The sequence below is a fragment of the Zootoca vivipara genome, chromosome 7, assembly GCF_965207765.1.
Source record: "Zootoca vivipara chromosome 7, rZooViv2.hap1.1, whole genome shotgun sequence".
NCBI classification, from domain to species: Eukaryota; Metazoa; Chordata; class Lepidosauria; order Squamata; family Lacertidae; genus Zootoca; species Zootoca vivipara.
This window is the reverse complement of record NC_142590.1, coordinates 29250792-29267064: the sequence shown is the minus strand read 5'-3', so window position 1 is coordinate 29267064 and position 16273 is coordinate 29250792.

Below are 16273 nucleotides of genomic sequence, written 5' to 3'. Positions count from 1 at the left end.
AACATATGCATGAAGTACTTGGCACAAAGCTAAGCTCATTATACTTTTAGATGCTAAAACATTTCGATCTTGTAAAGTACTAAGTTCCCAGGATTTCCTCTGGATTTCAGGGCAATCAGCATCTTTCCTCTGAGCCCTTCAGTAGGCTAAGCAAGATCATGTTATCAAGGAAAATATGTTAGCAAGTCATGTGCACAGGGAATGTATGTTAGCAAAAACAAAAAAACCAACCAAGAGTGTTCGTGTTACACTTGCCAATTAACTGTGAGCTAAAGCTTCATCTTCTGCTGCCCAGTGCTTAAGAAAACCAAAATCTTTTTATCTTGGCTTCCCTTGGTTATCTGTCTAAAAGGTAAAGGGACCCCTGACCATCAGGTCCAATCGTGACCGACTCTGGGGTTGCGCGCTCATCTCGCATTATTGGCCGAGGGAGCCGGCGTATAGCTTCCAGGTCATGTGGGCAGCATGACAAAGCCGTTTCTGGCAAACCAGAGCAGCACATGGAAACACCGTTTACCTTCCCGCTATAGTGGTTCCTATTTATCTACTTGCATTTTGATGTGCTTTCGAACTGCTAGGTTGGCAGGAGCTGGGACCAAGCAACGGGAGCTCACCCCATCACAGGGAACGTAAATGTTTCGTTTCCCAGACCACATGGACCATTTGTCTCTTTCCAGCCTCACATCCCTTGTACAAGATGCTATAATTAAGGAAGCATTTGTGTACATTTCTACAAGTATTGAGGGACAAAACCTGGCCATTTTCCCTTGGCCACTTGGTTCCTGAACATAGCCATTTAAAACCCTTTGCTAAGGGGGTATCCATACTGGAAGTCCACTCTCAGCTGATACTTATGCCAGTCAAATTCAAACTTTGAGGCATGGATGTGGCACCTCCAGATGGTATTGAACGTCCAGCTCCCATCAGTCCCAGATGCCATGGTCAATAGTCAGGGATTATGTAAGCTGGAGTCCAAAAACATCTGGAGGGCCACAGATTCCATACTCCAGCATTGACCATTAGCCCACAGAGACATAAATAAATGGGACGGGAAGAGTTGAGACTAAATCCTCATGTGAGTACTTCCATTAATGGTTGCGGGGTCTAAAGCTTCATCTGACATGGTGCTGCTACAATTTTGTAAAAGTGAATGGTCTCAAGGGGGTTGGTGCCTAAGGATGGAATAAGGGCCCTATGAATAGCATCACTCTGTGGATTAGATTAGAATAGTAGAGTTGGAAAGGACCACAAGGATCATCTAGTTCAGGCATCCCCAAACTGCGGCCCTCCAAATGTTTTTGCCTACAAGTCCCATGATCCCTAGCTAACAGGACCAGTGGTCGGGGAAGATGGGAACTATAGTCCAAAACATCTGGAGGGCCGAAGTTTGGGGATGCCTGATCTAGTCCAAACCTCTGCGATGCAGGAATCATAGAATCATAGAATCATAGAATCATAGAGTTGGAAGAGACCACAAGGGCCATCCAGTCCAACCCCCTGCCAAGCAGGAAACACCATCAAAGCATTCCTGACAGATGGCTGTCAAGCCTCTGCTTAAAGACCTCCAAAGAAGGAGACTCCACCACACTCCTTGGCAGCAAATTCCACTGCCGAACAGCTCTTACTGTCAGGAAGTTCTTCCTAATGTTTAGGTGGAATTTTCTTTCTTGTAGTTTGAATCCGTTGCTCCGTGTCCGCTTCTCTGGAGCAGCAGAAAACAACCTTTCTCCCTCCTTTATATGACATCCTTTTATATATTTGAACATGGTTATCATATCACCCCTTAACCTTCTCTTCTCCAGGCTAAACATACCCAGCTCCCTAAGCCGTTCCTCATAAGGCATCGTTTCCAGGCCTTTGACCATTTTGGTTGCCCTCTTCTGGACACGTTCCAGCTTATCAGTATCCTTCTTGAACTGTGGTGCCCAGAACTGGACACAATACTCCAGGTGAGGTCTGACCAGAGCAGAATACAGTGGTACTATTACTTCCCTTGATCTAGATGCTATACTCCTATTGATGCAGCCCAGAATTGCATTGGCTTTTTTAGCTGCTGCATCACACTGCTGACTCATGTCAAGTTTGTGGTCAACCAAACCACAAAGCTCAAACCCATGATGTGGGTCAATGCTGATTGGCAGTGACTCTTCACGTATTTACATAGGTATGGAGCCTTTGCCGACATTAGATGCCAGGGTTTGAGCCAGGAACCTTCAGGATGCAGAGAATCTGGTCTGAATTGCAGTCCTCCTTAGCTAAATGAAACCATGGCCATCATAATTTGCACAGAAGGCAATAATGCTAAATCAGCCTTGATTCAAGTATGTCATGTTTAGCAGGTGATGGATTGGGCTGTAATTCATGAAGCCATTTGTAAAAATATTTATGAAAAAACTTTCTGCTCTATCCACTCAGAATTATCAAGAAAGCTTTGCCAAAAGTAAAGATAATTAAAAATAAATTTAACTTTTTTAATCCTCTTACACTTAAAACCAGATGTTGATTTAGCAGTTCCAAACCTCCTGTAGAGGAGATGATAGTTCTCTAGTCATGTGATACGCAGCAGCAGCTGGTGATCTGAATATACATTTGTAAACATACTGCTTCATAGTTTTCACGAAATAGAATGCTCTGCTCCATTATAAGTACTGTATATCCCTTGGGAATACTAGTAATTACATGCTAATTCATTTTAATGCTGCTGCATTATCTACTGATAACGGTGCAATTAACTCAGGTCACTACCAAGGGGTGTGAAGAGGTCAGGAAAAAATCAGAAGTTATTCCTGTAAGTAAAAAGATCTTTAAATCAATACAGTGTTTTAAGAATCACCAATGGAGAGATTTAAAGGGAAGCATAATATATTGTAGACCAGACTAGACTCTCAATTAAGTACTGTAGGGGAAAACTGCTGTGGGCAGATTCACAAATAAAATATAGTAGCTATGCTAAGAAGACACAAAGGGGAATGGTTGTGATTACTAGTGAAACCATGACCAAAAAATGTTGATGAAGCATCCTGCCACTTTACTCTTCCCTTTGTGGAGTGGACAACATAGTCCATCCCAGAAAGGAGAGTTCCTGCTGTTTTAGCGAAGGCATGTCAAAATAGTGTGTATGGATTCTGTGCAAAAAGTCCAACCTACCTAAAGAGGTCAGTTGTGAGATCCTAGCGCATGTGTGTTAATCTGTTTTATTCTGTGTATGCTGGAAAAATACATTTGAAAAAGTGTAATGATAACACCAAATCCAGCTGTACAGTACTTTGCTGGTATCTGATTGCAAATGATGAGAAAGGTGGATTATAAGAGAATAAGTGGACGTGTTTGTACATATGTGAAAAGATAGGTCCAAACTTTCTAGGTCACATGGAAAATACAGCAAACTTTGAAAAATAAAGCGTTTTTGGAGAGGTTGAAAGAAGGAGCCAACTGACATAGCCTGAGTTTGTGCAGGCCCATCTGAACCCTGGATGGAATTTCGGAATGAAGACTGTTAAGAAATTCCACTCACCTGGTTGGTGGGCAGCCATTGCGGTGACATGTGGCTTGCTGCCAGTGCCAGGCCTGTTTGGGCTTTCCCAACGGTTGGCTGGGAGATGTTCTCCTCTCCCTCCAGCCTTGGGAATTCAAATTTACCCACCTGTGATATTGACCTAACAATTCTAGGAGGCAGCAGTGGGAGACCAGAGCCAAGATTTTTATCTCCAGGCAAGTTGGCTGGTCTGGAAGTTTTTGCCTCCCTCATAGCAACTGTCACAACTTTGATGGTTAAGGCATTGGGTAGGATCCACAGTAATTATTCGGAAAGGGCGGTTGTATAGCTTTGTCTTAACCTTCCAGGAAATTGGGATATCCCATTAAAGGGATCCTAGGGGAGATGTTTTTGTCCATAAGCTCAGATGATGATGATTTCAATGGCACCTACCTAAGAGTAGAGAGGGACAAATCTGCCAGTTTCAGCTCTCTGTTTCCTATTTTTCCAATCTTAAAAAGAAAAGAAATGTGTAGAACAGATTTTTTGGGGGAGGAGTTTAAAGACTAAATCTTTACTTGGCATGTTGGAGTCACTGAATTTTCACTTATTTTACAATGGTTAAGGAGAGGGAGTAAATGTCTCATTAAAAAAAAAATCTTTGTATTTAACACTTGATTCCAAAATTCAGTGCTGGTCACACCTCAGTATTTTTATTGTTCTACACTGTAAGGGGAAGAGAATATAGGGATCCGCTTCCCCTCATCAGAAGCAGCCCCTCCCCAAGCAGCAAGAACAGCGAGGACGCTCAGGAGTCTAGTCAGGAAGTGGAGAGAGGGAGCCGGGGCTCTCCCAACACGGGAGAGCCCCTGCGACACAGGAGGGAGGAAGAAAGAGAGGGGGGAAGGGGGGGAGAAGGAAAACATGGAGCGAAGGCCTTTTCCTCCGGTTCCGGAATTACGCAAGAGAAGGAGGGGAAAGAGATTTGCCGTCCCAAGACTCCTATGCTGGAGGCGTTCCAGAGGAGATCCAGTGCCATATTCTGCGTCGGACTGAGCAGACATGTTGCACATACCCAGCTCACTGTAAATAGGCTGCACTAAAATAAAACTGCTAAAAGACAAGAATGTGGAGCGTCATTACTCTAGAGTAGCCACAACAATCCCGTGACATACACACTTTAGTTAAAATAATCCTCATGAAAATTCACCAGCATTTTGGTGCAAATTTATCCTAATATAAACATTTTTGATGCAGTTTTGACTAATATCAACATTTTTCCTAAGCAATTTCCACTACTGCAATGCAATTGCATGAATGCATATTGTCTTTTCATGAATACATACATCTTTATGTGCATTTTATACCAGCATATGCGTTTTTGTACATATGACTCGGCTAGAGAACTGCATTGCGAAATACAGAGAAAAGCACAAATTTTGCAAAATGTTTTTTTTTTTTACAGTTGGCATCTTGTTTCAGAAAGTGCAAGTTACCTTTAAATGTAAACTGAATCCATTCTATCCATTGCTTCCCTTAACTTTAGTGTTTTATTGCCTGTGTGAACCACATGCGAGACTTTAGCACAGTGGTCTAGAAGATGAAACAATTAATTCTGAATTACGGGAGGGAGACTATTGTGGTGTCTATATTACTACCTAAAGAGTTCACGGTGATTAATGCCACTTAAAAGATACCAAAGGACTTAATATTGATTAGGTGATTATTTTAACATGTGGCCACTTACTGTAATTTATACCAGCTTCCGTTTTTCAAAGATTTCACTGCTGCTCTTGACCCAGTGCCAGCTAGGCTTGAGATTTACAGCTGCCCTGGGAAGCTGACACGACTTTTTCAGCATTGCCACCTATAATTCATCCTGCCCATGAAAGAAAGGGGCCTTGTCTCCGATTCAGAAGCCTGATAAGCAGCTGTCCTCCCAGTAGATGGCAAGTTTGCTTCATAATACAATTCTATTCCAAAGCGGCATCCCCTCCATCGCGTAAACTAACCGCACACTGTCGCTTCCCATACACTGTAGAGAGTTCTGTGGCTAATAAGGGTAACACTAAGTAATCCAGACAGTAAATACAGCTTCTACTTATCGGAATTAATTATGGTTACTGCAGTAAGCACAATTTTAAATTAATTACAGTTCTGCGTATTAAAAGTGAAGACCGTAATGTCATAACTAAAATGTCATTACAGTGGGGAAATGCTGAGAGGTTCATACACTTAACAAGTGTGCATGTCTGCTTGAATGGTGAACACTGCTTTCTGTGGCGATAATCAATGTAGAATATTAGAGTAATGGATGTGGAGCAGGACTGTAGGGCCTTGAAAGCACAGGAGATGAGCTCTGTTGTTGACCTTCATCCCCTACGAGCAAAAGGGGCAGCAACCCACCTGTCCCCCGCTTGACCCCAGAGCTTGAGTCTACTATCTCATGTGAATCACCCAAGCTACATCCATGTCATGTATTTAGAGCACACTTATACCACTTTAACGGTCATGGCTTCCACCAAAGAATCCTGGGAATCTTGAGAACTGTAGTTTAGTAAGGCTGCTGCAGAGAATTGTGGGTTGTGGAATTCTGGGAAATATCCCCCATTCTCAGAGTGGTTTAATAATAACTCCCTCTTCCCAGAGAGATGTCTGGGAATTATAGCTCTGTGAGGGGAATGGGGATCTCCTAATAACCCTCAGCACCCTTAACAATGTATATTTCCAAGGATTCTTTGACAGTTTAAGTGGTATAAGAGTGCTTTAAATGTATGGTATACAAGGGGCATCCATCTCTGCCTGTCCTCCTGGTTGTAGCCCGAATTGCTGTGCCCTGCCCCTGCCCCATAACTCTCAAGAAACTGGGAATAACAATCCCCCAATTCCCATTAAAAAATTGTGTCCAGGCAGGACAACATGACCCATTGATCCCCTTCCCATTAGAGTGCCCTTGTTCTGTCTTCATGTGGTTCCAAGATCACTTCCATGTGGCAGCTCATTGTGGACTCAGTGTTACGTTAAAGATATATGTTTAATGTGGATAAAAGGCAATATTTACATGCACTGAAGTTTGCAAAGAGAGGTTTGAATTGGCCAAGAGGTTTAGCTCCAGCAGATGTGGCAGGAGAGGGTAGAAGTTTCTGTTTCAGTCAGTATGGTAGGTAATGACTCGTCCTTGGGAAACCTGAGAACTCAGCATCTCAGAAGTCAGCAGAGCCAGCAGAAAGCACATTGCTTGCATAGGATCTCTCTCTGGGACCAGAGAGGGGAAAGTTTTTGGACTACAGTATGTTAAGGACTTAAATAAGATTGGGCTGCTTTCCTGGTTTGTTTAAGAACAATGTGTTCCTTTGTGTTTTTGCAACATTTATTTTGTGACTAGTTTAAGACAGCTTGCACTTGTAACACTTTTTGGAACTCATGGTGGTGGAGGGGTTATTCATTTCTACTCTGCACAAGGCGCAGATCAGGCATTCAGCTTGCAAATTCACACACACACACAAGTTTTGAGCTGCGTTCACCCTGCACGTCCTCATCAAAATGTGAACACACATTCTTTTCCCATTTAATCTGACAAGTAGCATTTTAAAAAATTGCAGGGATGGTAAATCCAGATTAAAGGGGGAGTTATGGGATTGCATTTTGAGGAGGACAACTTCATGTGGACATTGCACAAAACTTGGGTACAGAATCAACGCTGAGTCCACAATAAACTGTCGTGTGATAGCACTCTGGGTCTCCAAGGGAAAAAGAAATATGAAGAACCCCTTTAGACAAGGATAGAAACATGAACCTTCTCAGGACATCACAAATGTTTTTTGTTTTGTTTTTTTAAAAAGAACACCTCGACTTTTATATCCTTTTTAAGCACTGTCTTTTCATAGAGAAAAAAATTGGCCCCACTGGGTTTTGTTAGGCCGCTGAACATATTTCATATGAAGTGAAGTGACTGCTCCCAAGGGAAATTACTCAGCTGTGCAAATGCCCTTGGTTTCGAGGCTGGTTTCTCAAAGAGATCTCTCAGAGCACTGTCATAACCACATCACTGTCTTCCTCAGCCAGCCAAAAACTGTCAAGCCCAGCAGGCAGGAAGATACCTGAAAAGGTTCACAACAGGGGGGAAATGCTGCCACTTGAAACAGCTGCTGAGAAACCTCTCCAAGACAAAGAAGGAGAAAGGGTCACTTGGGCCCAGCTGTGGCCACATTAAGCTGCTATTTTACTCTTTGGTACTTTCAGGCATTTTACAATAACCCTCTTGATGGAGGTTATTTTGGCCATCCTGCTGTCTGAGTGTGCCACATAGCTCCTTCTTGACTGCTCATTAACCCTCTTGATCGCTCCTGGGATGCCATTCCAGGAAAACGGTGGAGCTTTTGCAGTTCACACATGTTAAACTAAGTACCACATCAGTTTTGGAATAGAGCCAATGGATAATGATGGTGTATGTCTCAAAACACCTGGTGCTTCGCCAGGAAAAGAAAGAGGACTCCATCATGACCTGTATATACGAAGCTAGCTATGCCTGGGGACCATCAACTGCTGCAGATGAAATGAATGAGTGGTTAAATCACGGCATCACTGGACTTTTTTGTTTTTACTTCGGCCGTCAGAAGTGCATCGCATTTCCTTCTTTCTTCAGATGACGCCTGGAATTCCTGCTTCATCTTGCCTCAGATACAAGAAGCCCTACCCATCATGAGGGAGAAAGGTGAGTAACCCTCTCAGCTCCCCACCACCCTTTGCAGACACATGGAATCCCCAACACAGCTTTGCTTCCTAAACCTTGGAGATTGTACAACCTGCTGACGGTCTTCCTTTTTACACAGCCATCAACCCTCCTCCCTCCTGCTCTATCTTCCCTTTGAGGCTGTTTATAGGAGGGCTGTGGGAATGCAGGGGTGAGATTTATCCTGCTTTCCCCATCCTCCTCTCTGTAGTTACACCCCTATTTTGTTGACTTCTGATAGCAGAGGCAGAAAAAAAAGTCCTGGGGAAGATATCTATGCTACATCTCCACCCAGGCACACCACATAAGCTAATTCTGGAGCAGCTGTTAAAACACAGTGACGGTTAACTCTCAGCTTGCAGCAGGGATTGACTACCAGCAACACAGCAATGTGAACATGAAAAAGCATCAACTTCTAATGCTAAGATAACCTCTTCATGCCTTTATTTGGGAGTTTGGGATCAACTGTTTGCAATTCATCATTTTATTTCTACTCCCCCTTCCTACTTCAGCACTCTCTCTTTCTTATTAGGCAACATTTTATGTAAATTGCAGAAACTGTACTTGTAAGACATAAATCCCGGTGGAATAAAACATGCACATACACAGTTACAATTTCCTATATTACATTTGTCATGTAGGTGCAAACTAGCAATTCACAGATCCCTTTTACCTTCATCAACGACAGAATCCATTATCAGATTGCATTAACATTAGCACTAAGGTTTTTTTTATATATATAAAAAACCCAACTGAGTGCAGTTGTTAGAGCGAGTTCCTTTGAGGCAGGCAGGTGAATGTTATTTTAGTAATTATGATTTTATCATTCATGTGCAAAAGATATTGTATGCTCTTGAAAAATTGTAGCACTCCAAATGCATAACAAATGTTTTGAAATCAAAGCCATGCTGGACTCCATTATCCTTCTAGGTAAGCGTAGTTGAAACATTGTGTATTTAACAATGAAATAAGAGTAAACGAAGGCATGCAGTTTTATTTGAAAAATTAAACTGAATAGGGACATTCAGTTTATGAAAATAAACCATTGAAAATACTTTTGGTGCCACCCTGGACTCCTTTGGGAGGAAGGGTAGGATATAAATTTAATAAATAAATAATACTAATGCTAAAGAGCATTCTCTGAAATATTTCATCGAATCCCAAACCTACCACTACCACAAAAGATAGCCACGTACTATTATTTAAACAAGGATATGGAAGAAATTTGGTGAAACAATATGTGAACTAAAGTGCATCAATCCTTTGAAACGTTCACGCCTTTGGATGTCATTACACAAGTTGTCAACCAAAAAGGGTGTACTAAAATGGGGATAGTTGTCGTTCTTAATAATAATAATAATAATAATAATAATAATAATAATAATAATATACCCCACCCATCCGACTGGGTTTCCCCAGCCACTCTGGGCAGCTCCCAACAGATTAAAATCAGAATAAAACATCAAACATTAAAAACTTCTCTAAACAGGGCTGCCTTCGGATGTTTTCTAAAAGTCAGGTAGTTGTTTATTTCCTTGACGTCTGATGGGAGGGTGTTCCACAGGCCAGGCACCACCACCAAGAAAGCCCTCTGCCTGTTTCCCTGTAACCTCACATCTTGCAGTGAGGGAACTGCCAGAAGGCCCTCAAAGCTTGACCTCAGTGTCCGGGTAGAATGATGGGGGTGGAGACACTCCTTCTCTAAGACCTCTGGGTGTGGTATTTCTGAACACTGTAACATGGCTTCCTTTAACCTGAGATGGAGAGATTGAACTTGTACTCAGTACATGTAAAACATATACAGTGGTACCTCAGTTTAAGTACACAATTGGTTCCGGAGGTCTGTACTTAACCTGAAGCGTACTTAACCTGAAGCGAACTTTCCCATTGAAAGTAATGGATTAATATGTTCCAGACGGGTCTGCGGAGTACTTAAACTGAAAGTACTCAAACCGAAGCGTACTTAAACCAAGGTATGGCTGTACTCTGCTGCTGATCCCTGGACCTCCTCATGGACACAGACTGCAAACGTCATACCAGGGACGCCAATCTTATCTGCAAATGTACAGTGTGGATGGGGATGTACATGTTCATCTGTTTTCTCTTGTGGATGGGAATGCACATCCCTGTGTGCTCTCTGGAATCACAGGGTTACTGCTTTGTACTGAGATGGCATCCCCCTCAGCTGGGATGGGATGGGCATCATAATAAGATTCCATATGCAGATTGTGGACAACTGCAAGTAGAAGAGATTGTTCCTTTTTTTGTTACATTTCCTGTTATCCACAGAACCTAGGAGACACTTTCTAAATCCCTAGTTTGTTCAAAAATGCAGTATCTCCTTGGCGGAGAGGGTTCTGAGGCTATTTAGCCACTCTGACCCTGGAGTGATTCATAAATTGGCCCTTTTTGTGCTGGCGGCGAGAAAGATTAGGAGGAAGGAATTGGACAAAATAGCAGTCCAATAGCAGTAAATTGTAAGGGAGATTAGGAGGTCTAAATTGAAATGTGTTGTAAGTAGTTGTGGAGGCTCCTTGTCTTTCTTGCAATACATGATTCTGCTGGTTTAAGCAGAGGTTTTGTAAGATCACACACACACACACACACACACTGTATATACAGTGGTACCTCAGTTTTCGAATGTCTCAGAAGCTGAACGCTTCAGTTTTCGAACGCCGAAAACCTGGAAGTAATTGCTTCTGTTTTTGAATGCGCCTTGGAAGTCGAACGGCTTCCACTGCATGTTTTCCAATTTTTCCAATTGAACTTGCAGACAGCCCTTGCGCCTTGGTTTGCAAATGTTTTGAAAGTTGACCACCCTTCCAGAATGGATTACATTTGAGAACCGAGGTACCAATGTACAGTGGTACCTCTGGTTACGAACCTAATTCGTTCCAGAGGTCCGTTCTTAACCGGAGGTACCACTTTAGCTAATGGGGCCTTCTGCTACCGCCATGCCACCACAACATGATTTCTGTTCTCATCCTGGGGCAAAGTTATTAACCCAAGGTACTACTACTGGGTTAGCGGAGTCTGTAATCCAAAGTGTTTGTAACCTGAGGCATTTGTAACCCGAGGTACCACTGTACCAATGTGTTTGTATGGTTTTGTCATAGCTTTGGCTAGCACAATAAACTTATTGAACCTGAGATGGCATCCAAATTTCACAGCCTCATTTGGGAGCAGCAGACTCGAGAGACTTGCTGTGATTTTCTACTTGGAGAATCATAGGGAGGGAAAATGTGAGCTATCAATTTATGTGGTCTATTCCACATAATGGAAGTCATAGATATTCAGGAACTTCTGTGAATGGCTCCAAGCTGCAAAAATCACATATGACACATGTATGTGGTTTGTACCGAAGGGTCATAGCTGGGTTAAGCCCCCCCCCCCACACAAATGTTTTAAAAATGGATACAATATTTCATAAAGTTTCAGACTAAAATGTCACCAAAGTTTAAGAAATAGCTTAAGAGTGCAATTTACTCAAGTCTCCCTCCACTTTCTTCTTCTTTTGGATGCTTGTCAGGCTGAATATTTAGGTTTCACACTCATCTGCACATCTTTGAAGTTAAAAAAATATATTGCAAGGGAGTAGGGTTATGCTATGCATCCAGAATTCATATATGGTAATAGTTCCAGTCATAGATAATAAAGTGGACCATAAAACACATGTAGTTGACAGCCATCTTCAGAAAATGGCATGGGCTCTTTGAATGAATATAACTCACCCTGCTGCTGCCTCTGCAGAATACGAAGTAAAATTTCAAGAGATTTGCCCCCCTTCTGTGCTTACAATATGAAACCATGGCAGGAGTTACTTTTAGATGGCAAAGGTATACCAGAGCTGCAGAGTGGAAGATTCGGCAACTGTGGAAGCGCCGTTACACCTGCATTCCTACCAGCCCCTAGAACATGCTTCTTTGCATAATAGGGCTCTGCACAGCTCCCTCCCCATTGGTCACCATGTGGGGTAGTGGTGGGAGCTCTAGGGTTTTCCTCTTGTATTACAGGTTTGCTATATAGTCAAACCTCGGTTCTCAAACAACTTCATTTTTAAACGTTTTGGCTCCCAAATGCCAAAAACCTGGAAGTAATTGCTCCAGTTTTTGAACGTTTTCCAGAACCCGAATGTCCGACGTGGCTTCCATTTTGAATTGAGGTTTCCGCTTTCAGTCTTCTGTTTTTGGAAACGGTCAAACGGTTTCCGGAGCGGATTACGTTCGAAAACTGAGGTTCCACTGTATGTTCAAAGCCATCATGTCAGGGAGAGATCTAGTTTAATAGAGGGACCTTTTTCTCTTATCACCTAGATTTTGACTAGCATTTCTTTTTGTTTCATTGTACCTAAATTAATCACCTGATTCTCCCTAGCTTCCCACCACCACCACTGCAATCTGCAAACAGTGTAACCACGTGATCTATTCTTTGTGTAAATCCCCTGTCTGTTCTTAGCTCTTCTTCTGCATTTCATCAAAAGTCTTTCCTGGTATATATACAGTGCTATTTTTCTAGAAAAAGAGGTGTCAGAATTCACCATGAACATCTCCCTTGTTCTCTTATCATGGCAATGGTGCCCGCCTGAGAGGTGCCAGCAAGTTCTGGCTGGGGGAAAAAGAAAGTTGTGTGTGTATCATATACACTGTGGGGCCACAGTGTACATGTTTGGCCCTCACCTCATTCCCCAAGGCTAACCGAGTGAGGTGGTGGGGTTACCATATTTCAAACATTGAAAATCCATTTTTATGGAAAATCAGCAGAAATATATATGGAGAAATGGCAAAAATGGCACTGGCGACATGGGCTGCCATACATCCAGAAATCCCTGACTTATGGCAACCCTACAAGGTGGGGAAGAAATAGACAGAATCATTGGCTAGGAAACCAGTGGCTGACATGCCCAGGGAAGGATAAAGGAAGTGCTCTCACCTATATATTATTAAGAAACTCACCTGACCTTACTTATTAATGTCATCTTGATTTACAGATCTGCACATGTTACATGTTACATCTGATTAAATATAACTGTTCCACCAATATGTGGACTCTTGGGTCTATTGCATGTTTATGGGACCAGTGCTATAGTGATTAGAGAGAATGTGATTTATTATTATTATTATTATTATTATTATTATTATTATTATTATTATTATTATTTTGGCAATCATTGTTTTTCTGAATTTCTTATACTCTGAATAAGAGCTCAAAATGTATTGAGATTTGGTTTTTGCCCCTTTTGTGGCCCTGATCTCTGGCTGCCATGTGGTTATGCTGCTTCTTTCTAAGTTACTCCGACGAGTTTTACATATCCCATAATTCTGCTAAGCTGCTTCATTGCTTCCGATGAACAGAGCTTAAGAAGTAGATGTGTTTCATTTTCAAAATGTCACAGAAACAAACTCTACAAGGGGCAGAAAGTCAGCAGAGAAGGGGGGGAGCAGGGAGAAAGTCTCATGATTTGCAAGTGCTCTTTGTTGGCTCAATAATTTTTCTTTAGAGGCATGTATGGATAGACACCTGAGTTCAAAGCAAAGAGCAACTACTTTGCACCAAAACAATATTAAAGCTATTTTCAGCGTAACTTCTACTGACAAATGAGAAATTATCATATCCTAATGCCACTGAATAACCTTTATCTTAAAGCAGGCCTAGCATTCATTTAAAATAAAACCTTATACTTCTTCCCATTTAATTTCAGGTCACTGTGACCATCCTTTCTGCTCTATTTCCTCTTTACCATTATTTTCCTGTAATAGCTTTAACAATTATTTTTCCTAATTCCCAGTTACTCTGTATCTGCTGTATCCCTTAGCAACCATATTTTAACACATTATTGACCTTTTTTTAAAAAAGTTCTTTGTAAGCGCTTTTATTCCCTCCGTAGGGTCTCGCCCCTATTTCCTACTATGTTATACATATTACAATGGTAATGATAAACTTGTTTAAAGGTGCTTTGTATTCAGAAGTTTGGTTTTCCATTTGCACACAGGTAGGAATATATATTTGCTCGTTTCAACTGAAACATCAGGAGGTTCGGGATCCAACCCAACATTTAATTGTGGCTGGGAAACCATTCCCCCCCTTTCACTTCAAAAGGGGAACCTGCGCCCCCACTATAAAAGAATTGCACCTCATTTCTCATACTTGCAAGGAGCTGATATTTAGCAACAAAAATCTATTACAACAAGGAAAATACTCAGATTTGCTTCTGAGTGGTACAATGGTTTTGTGCGACTGTAGCCTGAGGTTCAGAAGGAATTCAGCTTTGCACTTTTCTGATCCTGCCATCAGTGCAAGCATTTCTACTCCCCAGATGGAACAATCCCCCATCTTCTTCCTTGTCGTGCTGTTCTGGGGGCTCTCCTGAACCCTTCAGAGTGGATTTGTGAGAGGTGCAGGGGTGTGCAGGTGTTGGAGAGAGGGTGCTAGCAGGTGCCCTTGTGCACCAGGTTTGCTGAATGCAGCCCTCAATCTCCAGTATGTCTATGCTGACACAAGAAGAAGAAGACGCATACATGGACACACTCTATTCTTGTAATCTGTTTTAAACTATTTTCAAAGTTGTATTTCAAATTGTTGTGACCTGTCCTAGAACCTCATGGTGAAGGCTGGTTAATAAATCATCACCATTTAATTGTTTAAAGCAGGGGTAGCCAACTCCCAAGAGACTGCCATCTACTCACAGGATTAAAAGCTGGCAGCGATCTACCCACTTTTGGGGGGGTTCAGGTCAAAGTTGCTGAGCTTTTTTTTTAGAAAGGAGAAAAGCCCCGTTTTGGGGAAGTTCAAGGCTAAGCTGTTGGTCATTTTCAGGGGGGGGAGGGGAACAGCCACTCACCAACAGATTGCTGGGGAAGCCTACAGCCTCACTGGGTAAACTCCGTCTTCTGTTCTGCAGATCGTGCAACAATGGAGGGTGGAGCGAAAGGGCGGGGCCTGATTCTACTTTACCAACACTAAGGAAAGGGACCTAGCGATCGACCACGATCTACCAAAACCTCCCAGGGATCTACCAGTAGATCACAATTGACCTGTTGGACATCCCTGGTTTAAAATATTATTACTGTATTTCTAAATTCTTCCTCTGTGAAGAATTGATTAAACTTCTCTGCAATCTCGTCTTCCTCCTACACACTTCCTCTCACATCCCTTGTCATCGAAAGATCCAACTTCCTCCCTACATGGACTCCAGCTGCTAATTTTGTTGCTTTTAATGTTTTTAGCAAAGTGCTCCTCAAACTCCTTTTTTTTAAGCATCCCTTACTGTCTGCTTGCACATCCTCTTTCAAAGTTTATGGTCCTTTTTGTTCTCTTCATTTGGACAATACTTCATTCTGTTAAATGAAGTCTTCTTGGGTGTAATAGCTTGTTTGCTCATTAGCCTCTCAGCCCTGGTGGTAATTTTCCTGATCCGCAGTATACACACCATGGAGCTTCCATTATTGTCCCTCAAGCCAAAAAGCATGAGACACCTTTGCCCGCCAGCAGTGTGGCCCAAAATTACTGGGCAAGGTTTTGCCCCGAATCCACTCTGATGGGCTCATGGGAAAAAGCTGTTCCATGAGCCTTTGCTTCAGAGGAGAGGGGAAAGCCTATATAAGGCGTCTTCCCCTGGATCTCATGGCCATTTTGCTTTGAGAGCTACCCATCCACCCATCCTTGGGTTAGAGCCTTGTGGAATGCTGAACTAATTCTGGGACTCAGTGATCCTGCCTGCTGCTGCAAATAACAAATTGGCCTGATTTTATCCCATCAGCATTGTACAGTCTTGTTATTTTGCTGCTCTCATGGGTCACATAATGTGCCTGCCTGGGCAATCAACTCCCAACTATTTTCCATTTGACCATTTTGACTTTGCTTTTCAACTTCCTTTTTACAATTTCCCTTATTTGGGGGGAGTTTCCTCTATTGAAAGATGCTTGGGGGAAAAAAAGAAACATTTGGGCCCAGAAGCTTCTATTTAAATTTCCAACAGTGTTCTTGGATGACACAACATTGGACGTATTGGGGGAAATTAAAATGATGGTTCCTTGATGTGTTTGATTGACGCTGCAGCCCAGTAAACT